This window comes from Chenopodium album, chromosome 25 (assembly GCF_948465745.1).
Source record: "Chenopodium album chromosome 25, dcCheAlbu1.1, whole genome shotgun sequence".
In the NCBI taxonomy this organism is placed as follows: Eukaryota; Viridiplantae; Streptophyta; class Magnoliopsida; order Caryophyllales; family Amaranthaceae; genus Chenopodium; species Chenopodium album.
The window spans coordinates 35,703,532-35,714,527 of NC_137858.1; the positions used below are offsets into that span (position 1 = coordinate 35,703,532).

Genomic DNA, 10,996 nt, shown 5'->3' on the forward strand with positions numbered 1-10,996 from the left:
TTTTAAAAAAAGGTAGGTCTTGAGAACTAAATTAATAAAGAATTTTAAAAAATTTGAAAATAAATACGAGTATAGATAATAAACAATCCATTATTACATGTTGAATAATTAATAGTTAACTGATTTACCTAATTAATCTTAAAAAACAAATTAAATTATTTATGTTTTACAAATATCTAATAGCCTGATATAGATAGGATTAAGCCAACACATTAATTTCCATAATTGCGAAGTATAAACGTGGGTCTTAAGCTATGTCATGACTTAACCCTAATCCTATTTTCTATATACTTGTAAATTACTCTCTAAATTATATATCCACCCAAAAAGGAAGCCAAGCATTTTACATTATATTGACTATATGTCTATATCCTCTCCTCTCTAATAAGCCAAACGTAAACTGCTTTTAAACGAATAATAATGACTAAATTTCAATTTCCTCACTATCCTTGTTCTCACCAACAAATCAGAAGCTTGCTTCCATCATCTTTCCTTCGTCATCGTATCAAGATTGAATGCAAATTTCAACTTCAAGAGTACGAAAGATTCATCAATTATCATGTCGACGACATCGGCCAACTCTCCGTCGTACCAATCACACCGTACCGCCTCGCCAAAACCATAGTAACGGAACCCTTTAACCCTTTTTGCCGTCATTGCTAATCCGATAACATCAACTTCATCAAGTCTTTGGGCCACTCTGATGAATTTTCCATTGATTTTTTGGAAAAACTAGCAAATGATGTTCTAAATAGGGGTCAACTCTATACAGAATTAGACTATGCTCGGAATCATCAGTATTTATGGAGCATACCTACTTATACTGATCGTGTTTGCGATAAAGATGATGAGGTGTTGAGGGTGCGGGTGGAGAGGGAGTCTTTCGAGGAGGCGGAAGTCAAGCATACTCCGGCAAGCAAGGTGTCAATCGAGGCGTTAGCGAGATCGACCATCAAGAATAGCGAGTATACTAATTGTGCTATATGTCTCGAAGAATTGTATGATAACAAGAAAGAGGGAGCGTTGAAGGTAACAATGCCGTGTAAACACGAATTTCACGAGGGTTGTATTGTTGAATGGCTTCATACTAATCATCTATGCCCTCTTTGCCGGTTTGAATTACCAACGCAAATTGCTGATAATTGAAAACATTTTGAATCGAACACAGCTTAAGTATATGAGACGACGAGATTGCTTCCCGCGCGCTCAAAAGTTTGTAATGATTTAGTTATTCAAATTATCAAAAGTTTGTAATGATTTAGTTTGTACCCTCTTTTTAATTAGTTATTTTAATTATTAAATAAAAACTTTTGTATACATCCGGTTTACACTAATATTAGTATACATCAAGTAATATAAGGGTAATTTTTAGCTAATTTTAGGGTAACTTTTTGCCTTTTTTTTGGTAACTTTAAACATAATACAATTTTATATAAATAAACAACAAGAAAAGTTTTATAAAGGTAATTTAATTACATTCAATCACTAATAATTGATTTTTAGTCATTTAAAATGTGATTCTTTACTAATAAAGCGTAGATAATTTTTATTTGAATTGGGTTACCTTTCCGCATATTAGGGTAACTTTTATTCATTTCAGGGTTAACTTTTAATCACTTTAGGCTATCTTTATACTGGATGTACAATATTTATTGTACACCCGATTTTTTTAAAAGTTTATAATTACTAAATATTTTCATATTGGCCTGTCTTGATATTTTAGATAGATTATGTTTGGCAATTTGTCTTGATCTTAATTTAACAACTCGAGTAAATTCAGATTAAGGCAATTAATTAAGGGGATTGTAATGAATATAAATCGGGGAATATTTGTTAATTGCATAAACATTTCATGCGTGCATTATCTCTGTTTAATGCTTATATAAATACTTAGGCTTAGTTCACTTCACCTTAAAAAATAATATTGAGTAAAAATAAGTTCAGTTCAGTAAAATAAGTTCAGTTTAGTAAAATTAATTTCAGTTTTGTAAAAATAAGTCCAATTCAATAAAATTAAGTTTTCTTAGAGAAGAATTATAATAGAAAATCTGTAAAAAATAATTTCAGTTCAGCAAAAATAATTTCAGTTCAGTAAAAATAATTTCTGTTAAGTAAAATAAATTTAAATTCAGTAAAAATAATTTAAGTTCAGCAAATATAATTTTGTTTCAGTAAAAATAATTTCAGTTCAGCAAATAAAAGATGAAGTGAACGGGCCTTAATCTGAACTAATAAACGGTCATACTCCCTCCGTCCCCTTTTAATAGTCCCTTATGGGCAAATTTTAGTCCCAAAATGCTCACCCCATTTGCTTTCTCCAACAACCATTAATATTATTTTTTTTTTACCAAAATTCCCTCCAATTTGCAACAATACTTGTACAAATTTAAATTTTTCATGTAAATTTTGTTTTTCCATGTACTTTTATTACTTTCTCTATCTACTTTTTTGCATACCTAATGTTAATTTACCTTTTCAATTTACTTTTACTATTCTTATTTGTGTTTATTAATTCCCGTGAAAAATGCCCATAAGGGACTATCAAAAGGGGACGAGGTAGTAGATACATAGTAAGTTTTGTTTCTACAAGGAATATCATTAAGTTGAACAAACTAGCCAGCTAGCTAATTGTAATTTAATAATGTGAAAAACATAGAGCAAATATAGCCAATATTGCACACAATTACTTAAGAAATTTTGGATTAACTTAAGTAAAACTGTGGATGTAAGAATTTTTGGACTAGCCAGCTAGCTAACTGCCAATATTGCAAACTGATACATTCTTGTTTTAAAAAAAAACAAATAATTCGAATTATATAATGTGATACTTGTCAAAACTCTTTTTGGCCTTGGAAATCTAAGTTCAAATCTTATTACAAATTCTTAAATGGATCTGGTTCACACTAATTTATTGTGGACCACTAACATTAGAGGAACTATGTTTGTTTTATTAATGAAAAAAAAGTCACTATAATAAAATGAAGGTCACTATGTTGAAAATAAAAGTCATTTTGGTAATATATAGACTATAAGAGGTTAATTTTTTTAATGAAATATTTTTATAAGGTCAATATTAATAATAAAGGTCACTATGTTAAAATTAGGGTCATAACGTCGTACTTCAAGTTCACAATAGTATTAAACGTTATACAACTTTTAATAAAGGTTACTATGTTAAAAGTAAGGTTACTATGTTAAAAATAAAGGTCACTATGTTCAATATAATGTCAGTTGCGTGTGAATAAAACTTGGGTCCACAATAATATTATTGTGAACAGGTTCACGCAAGTAATTCTGCAAATCTTATAGGTTTTGATTTTGTTGATTCCTAATTATCTTAGACATGTTTCTAGATTGAACATTAGTACATCATACCGGCAATGCGTGGCGATCAAGATATTTTAGATAGATTATGTTTGGCAATTTGTCTTGATCTTAATTTATTAACTCGAGTAAATTCAGATTAAGGGGATTAATTAAGGGGATTATAATGAATATAAATCGGGAAATATTTGTTAATTGCGTGTGTATTTCATGCGCACATTATTTCTGTTTAATGCTTATGTAAATACTTAATTGCTCTGAACTAATTAATAAATGAAAATTTTAAGCTACAGGCGGTTGTACCAAGCATGTACCACCAAAAACCGCGGAAAGAACATGTAGCTAATTTGTATAGAACGTACAACTATTTTGTAAAGAACATATATCCGTTTTGTAAAGAACAACTAAATGTTATCACTTTTTATTTTCTAAAGAACATCTGTAAAATTAACAAAGAACATCCTGTCAACACTAGGCGAAAAATAGGGTTGGCCACCGGTTCAAAACCCCCCTTTGCCACCGGTTTTGAACCGCTGGCCAGTGGGGGGGTGGCAAAACCTAGCACAAAAGGCCACCGGTTCAAAACCGGTGGCAAAAACTAGTATTGCCACCGGTTAACCGGTGGCAAAAACTAGTATTGCCACCGGTTAACCGGTGGCAATAACCCTTGGCGCTTATTTTGATCAGGGTTATTGGCACCGGTTCCTGTTCAAAACCGGTGCCAATAATGGCCAAAAAAAATAAAAAAAAAATTTTTTTTTTTTGCATTTTTTTCACTTAAATTGATATATAAACACTAACATATACATAAACTTACTTATTTTTATAAAAAAATGATGTAATATTACAATTTTTGTCCAAAAAAATAAAATAAAATACAAGGTTACTAACAAAGTGGCTGCACAGAAGCAGATTAGCAGCAGCAAGAGTCGAACAGCAGTGGTGTAGAGCATAGCAGCAGCATCAGGAGCATAGAAGCAGTAGCGTAGAAGCATGCAGCAGCAGCCTTGTGATGCGAGGCACCAGCAGCATCAGCATAGAAGCATGCAGCAGCTGCAGCTTCTGCGGTTCTGCCTCACTGATGCAAAGCTCTCTGTATCAAGCCACACTGTCCTTGAAAGTTCCCCTAGATGTGAATTCAAAATCCTGTGAAATAATTCAAGTAAATTATGCCTTATTACAGAGTCACGTCGGCGGACTTCCAACTTAATTTTATACAATATTATACAAACTTTTACAAACGAAACAAACCATAGATCACATGAACAATACATCAATGTAGCATTGTCATTTAAAAGAAAATTATACAATATTATACAATCATCAATTATGTACTCCGCATTTACGAGCCAATTCAATATGTATCAATACTATATCAAATGTGAAATTATAATAATTAATATGGGATTAAGGGAACAATGGGACAGCCTTACATAGTACACAAATACACAAGAATCTCACAACTACCTGATTCCGGGACCGTGACGTCTGAAGGTCTGGTGCCCCGGCCTGAGGAGAAGTATCAGTTACATTCTCTCCTTGTGATGGTACCTAAAATCAGCACAATAATAAATCAAATGATAGTTTTAATACTCAATGTTCAAGCATGAACTAAATGTAATAATTTAAATTTGATTATTGTATGAAAAAAGATTATAAACCAGCTCAAAGTTAGGGAAAACTATCATGTACATCATTACATTAGAAACCCTCCTTATGAGAATGAAAGGGGAGTATAAATTAAGCAAGTGTCCATATAAAATTATAAATCGATATAGATGCCAAACTTTAAATAAAAATTTAGGCCTCATCTAACAACATAATTGGGTCTTATCTGAAAAGAATTTTAATAAAAATTGGGTCTTATCTAAATAGAGAAAAAAAAAATCTCAATAATTGACGTGTCATGTAAGGAAGACTAAATTAAAAATCAAAGTAACATTGTTTATTAGTATAATATGCTTTTCCAGTTCATAGTTTAGGGGGGGGGGGGGGGGGGGGTGACTGGGTGAGTGAGAGCAACTTAGATAACACTATCACCATTTATTAGACATTGGACTTATCGAGACTGAGACATAATAAGTCACTCTTCTTTTTTTTTTTTTTTTTTTTTTTGAGGAAACATAATAAGTCACTCTTGTCGTGTATAACAGAATTTATGAACATATCATGAACATAAAACCATTCAACCAACAAACAAATTGACAGCAGGGTCTTTTACCTTTGATAAAACATTTAAAATCAGGAGCAAACAAGATTTCCTGCTCCCAACTAACATGACAAGAACTAAATTATTACCACATAAGCTAGAAACACTAATTTGCCAAATTATAACTACAGCTCTTGTGACTTTGGGAGTTGTGGTCTTGCACGATAGATCTCCTCGGGTGCATGCAATATTTTCTATTCCCAACTGGTATGGTATAACCGTACAAATTAAAAGGATACAAGGATCCATCCTTAAATTATTACCATCACCAGGGAGCAATAACTCGATAAACAACCGGAGAATACCCCAATATTCACTAACTAATTTTCCAAAAGCCAAAAGACACAAAGTCAAGGGCACAAAACAGTCTATTAGTTGTCCACATGTGCTATATCCTATAAAGCATTAAAAACGAACTATTGTGGGGTTTGTAAAGTATACCTGAAATTAGTTAGAGTTAAAAGCTGTGTGATTTCCTTGTAAAGCTCCCTCTTCGTTAAATGTTGAAAATACTTTCAAATCACCACACAAGTATCTCAACCGCCTTGGACTTGTCTTGCCTAACAAATTCAAACAAACACCACAATTTTAATACCAATTTCACTCCCCCCATATGCAAATATTCAACAAGTACACCAGCATACTATAACCCGATTCACATGTTCCTTAAGAGCTTTATTTCTCTGCAGTTTTTAAGCACAAGAACCAGTACAATCTCTATATATTCAGAACAAAAGAAGCATTTAACCCCTGCAACTTCACTCAAGCAACACCACATTCCAAGCTGCAAACATCATCATCTGTCTCATCACAAATGTACTCCCCATACACCTACCACAAATCACACAACGAGGTTCCCTCGGTTCTGCTTCTCTTTGATCTCAACATCTTACTTTCACTTCATCTATAATAATATCAATCAGATTGTGATCAAATAATCACAAAATTCATCTAAACTACTCCACTAATTACCAACAATTTAATCTTAACTGTGTTTTGTGGTCAAATTACAAGAAAATTCATTAAAATTACTCCAGGAATCACCAGAATTTATTTAATATATAGCACTCAGTTTTATGAACATTCACCTAAATTACTCTACACATTGCCAGAAATTTATCTAATTTACTCATTTTTGAGGTCAAATTTCCATAATATTTGTCTAAATTACTCTACAAATTGTAATTATCAATAAACCACTAGTTTTATCAATGGAGATTAATTAAATTACAGGAAAAATTCACAAAATAGGAAAAAATGATTCTTATGAGAAACATGAATTATGCATAACAAAATGTTTACCTGAATCGTCGTCATCATCATTTCAAATATTAGGGTTTGTACATTCCGATTGATGATTCGTCAAATTCATAGCTGAAAATTCGAATCAAGAGTTCTTTCACTTCCCATTCATTCGAATTCAATTCCCATACATACAAATTACAATAATTATCAGAACAAGAGGGACAAAATCAAATTCAAAATCAAACATCACATACAAATCTAAACTCAAAAACAACGACCCAAATCATAAAATCAAAAATCAAAACCCAAAAACTCAACAAAATCGAAACCCTAACCTAAATTATTCAAAATTAACAAAACAAAGGAGGGTTAAACCTTGTGAGGAGCAGCGTCGCCATTAGAGATCTAGGCATCGTTCTCTTAGTTTTTTAAGGGCTTATGCCATTAGTGACGACTGCGGTGGTGGTGGCGGAAAGCTAGGAGGAAGAGAGAGGAGGGTTGCGTTGGTGGTGACTGCGGTGGGAAGCTAGGATAGAGAGAGAGGAGGGTTGCGCTGGTGGTGGCTGCGGTGGAGCAAGAAGAGAGAGGAGACGGAGAGTTCGAGAGGAGAGGAGAGAGAGCGTGTGAGTTAGAGATAGAGAGGGAAAATGGTAGGGTTTGGGGTATATAAAGGGCCGGGTTTTTTTTTTTTTAAATATACTTAGTTATTGCCACCGGTTCAAAACCGGTGGCCTTTCAAATTTTTGCCACGGGTTTGGTTGAACCGGTGGCAATAACTCTTTGCCTCATCCCGCCACTAATTTTTGCCACGGGTTTTCAAAAACCGGTGGCCAATAAGCGTTGTATTTTTCAATTTTTCTACTAGTGCAAATAAAAAAAATAAATAAATAAATAAATAAAGAACATGAATAATATGTAAACATTATTTATATATACCCACCCTAATTTAAAGACGAAATTCAAATAACATTTTACAATAAGCAACGAACATAATATTACAAATAAAAGTACATTAACTGACAATAAAAGAACATGGAAATATGTTCTTTTCACTCTTTTTTGGTAATAATATGTTCCTTTTACTTTAGGTATGTGTTCATTACAATTTAATAGTATGTTCTTTTCACTATAGATGTTTGTTCTTTACATTTGTATAATATGTTCTTTCCGCGAGAAACGTCTGTACAATGCATGGTACAGGCGCCTGTAGGAACCACGCACTAATTAATGAACAGTCATAGATACATAGTAAAAGTTTTGTATCTACATGAGTCATTGTTATTAAAATCCCGATTTAAATCTTAGAATCTTACGATTTTACGATTTACATATGTCACACGATTCGATTTACAATTCTACCTGATTCATTCTACATATATCTCTCAACTAGTGAAAACCTTACAAGTTTAGAACATGTCTACAACGTTATTTATAAGTATATATTGTCAATTATTGGTTGCTGAGTAGTGGATAAACAACTATAATCTATTAATAATAAAATTTAATCTTAGAATTTTTAATATTTTCAATTGAATTTGGATATGACGTCTTGATTTACGATTCGATTCTGAGAGGTCATTCCGATTTAAAATAGAATCCCGATTTTAATAACCCTGTTGCACAAACCAGCCAGCTAGCTAATTGTAATTTAAATAATGTGAAAAACATAGAGCAATAACTTTTGGATGAACTAAAGTAAAACTGTTGATGTAAGAATTTTTTAACTAGCCAGCTAGCTAACTACCAATATTGCACACATTTAACTGATTAATTCTTGACACTCCCTTAAATTTAGTAATTGCTTTCTCAACTAAGATCAAGTTAAGGATAGATTTAGATCAGCATAAAGATCAAGATCAAAATTGACTAGAATAAATATCAAAATATAGGAAATTTTGACAATTACCACCTTCTGGTATGTCCATTTTAGCAATTACCACCTTCTATTTTTTTATTTGAAAATTACCACCTTCTATTTTCAAAAACATAAAAAATTACCACCTTCTTGCCCCCCAACTACCACGTGACGTCATTTTGGGCCCATTCTTTCCTTTTTCTCCCTATTTCCCTCACATTTCTCATTCCTATTTGGATTCTCATCTTCCCTTTCACTTTTTTTACCCCAAACCACCAATAATTGTTCGTCAATTTTGATTTGGAGGAGTGAATTGAAGTGTTTTTGATTGTTTGGGGGAAAAAAAGTGAGAGGGGGGATGAGAATCGAGTTAAGAATGAGAAATGTGAAGGAAATAGGGAGGAAAGGGAAAGAATGAGCCCAAAATGACGTCATGTGGTAGTTGGGAGTCAAGAAGGTGGTAACTTTTGATGTTTTTGAAAATAGAAGGTGGTAATTTTCAAAATAAAAAATAGAAGGTGGTAATTGCTAAAATGGACATAACATAAGGTGGTAATTGTCAAAATTTCCCAAAATATATAAAATAAAGAAACAAGTCTTTATTTAAGATATTTAAAGGAGAAAATTGTGAAAAAGGACCTTTTAAGTGGTCGACTTTTTGAAAAAAGACCTTTTAAGTGAAAACTTGTGAAAAAGGACCTTTTAAGTTGTATTTTGTTTGTATGTGGTACTAGGGTGAACATGCATGGTGGTCAACGCCGGAGCTTCGGGGTTGACTATCACGTATTAGTCACGTGTCTTTTTTAAAAATAAAAAAATAAAAATTTCCCTCATTTCTCGACCTAACCCTTTCGTATAGTATTTCACGGAGGTCGGGAAAGAGGGGAAAATTTGGGGAATTTTCTTATTTTTTTTTAAATAAGTCACGTGACTAACATGTGATAGTTAACACCGGAGCTCCGGCGTTGACCACCTCGCAAGTTCACCCAAGTACCCTATATAAACAATATACAACTTAAAAGGTCCTTTTTCACAAGTTTTCACTTAAAAGGTCCTTTTTCGAAAAGTCAAGTATTTAAAAGGTCATTTTTCACAATCTTCTCTTTAGTTTAATGTGGTTGTTAATTTGGAATGTTCAATCCCCAGGATTATAAATTTTTAATTTGTTCAAGATTTTTTTTTTTTTTTATAAAATAAAGTTCTTCTAGTTATTTTGAAGGGTGCTTCAAAAAAAAAAAAGTTATTTTGAAGGGAAAAAAATATTGAAGGGAGAAATTTAAATATACTCTGACTTGACAAACTAATAAAAAAATGCTTCAATGTTTTAAAAGATAATTTTTTTTTAATTTAAATTCATAACAAATCAATTTATTCATTATTATTACTCCCTCCGTCCCCTATTGATGGTCACTTTTGCCATTTTTGGTGACTCTAAATGTTAGTCACATTTGCTTTTTTCAAGTACCATTAATATTATTTTTTTACCAAAATTCTCTAACATTTGCAAAAATGTTTGTGCAAATTTAACTTTCCCATGTACTTTAATTACTTTCTCTCTCTACTTTTTTACATACCCAATGTAAATTTACTTTTTCAATATACTTTCTTTATTTCTCCTTAATTCCTGTGATTTTTTAGCAAAAGTGACCATCAATAAGGGACGGAGGTAGTAGGATTTTTTGGAAATAACCACCTACTATGGTTGTCGTTATAGTAATTACCATCTATACAATTCTTTAGGGTTTTTTTTTTTTTTTTTTTTTTTTTTGTATTTTACCACCTACTATTTTTAAAAACATAATAAATTCTCGCCTGATTTCCCAAGCCCTCATACATGATGTCATCATGCCTTCTTCTTCCGATCCTCGATTATCATGTTCAATGATTTTTTTTTTTCAATATATATAAAATTAGATTAGGGAAAAGCATTTAGTAGTCGATTTAACATAATTCAAGTTCACACAAACATAATTAAGTCACAAATATGTGTCAATTATAATTTGTTGTTCTTCATTTAGGGTTTATCCCAAATTTGGGGAATTTATAGATTTAGCTTTCAATAAAAAAAAAACGAATACTTTGATCGATCTTTTCCCATAATAATAATGACTACCTTTCAATTTCGTTGTTCTCACCGACAATTTTCCTATCCTCGTGATTGTGTCAAGATTGAAAGCAAATTGATGCTCCAAAAGTTTGAAAGATTGATTACTTATCAAGCCGACGACGTCGGCCAACTCTCCGTCGTTCCAATCACACCATATCGTCCCACCGGCAATAGCACCGTATTGGATCCCTTTAGCCCCTTTTGTCCTCGTTCCCACTTTGATAATGTCAACTTACTTAAGTCTTTGGGTTACACT

The 10,996-nt window shown here is 32.2% G+C and overlaps 1 long non-coding RNA gene across 1 annotated transcript; it reads right to left on the reverse strand.

The window, feature by feature from the left end:
• Positions 1-4,128: 4,128 nt before the first annotated feature.
• Positions 4,129-7,130, reverse strand: LOC145615265 (uncharacterized). The gene is made up of 4 exons (XR_014107254.1): positions 6,836-7,130; positions 5,975-6,093; positions 4,792-4,875; positions 4,129-4,470 (listed from the first exon to the last, which is right to left on the reverse strand). It is a non-coding gene; the product is annotated as an uncharacterized LOC145615265 (long non-coding RNA).
• Between the last annotated feature and the right edge of the window lie 3,866 nt (positions 7,131-10,996).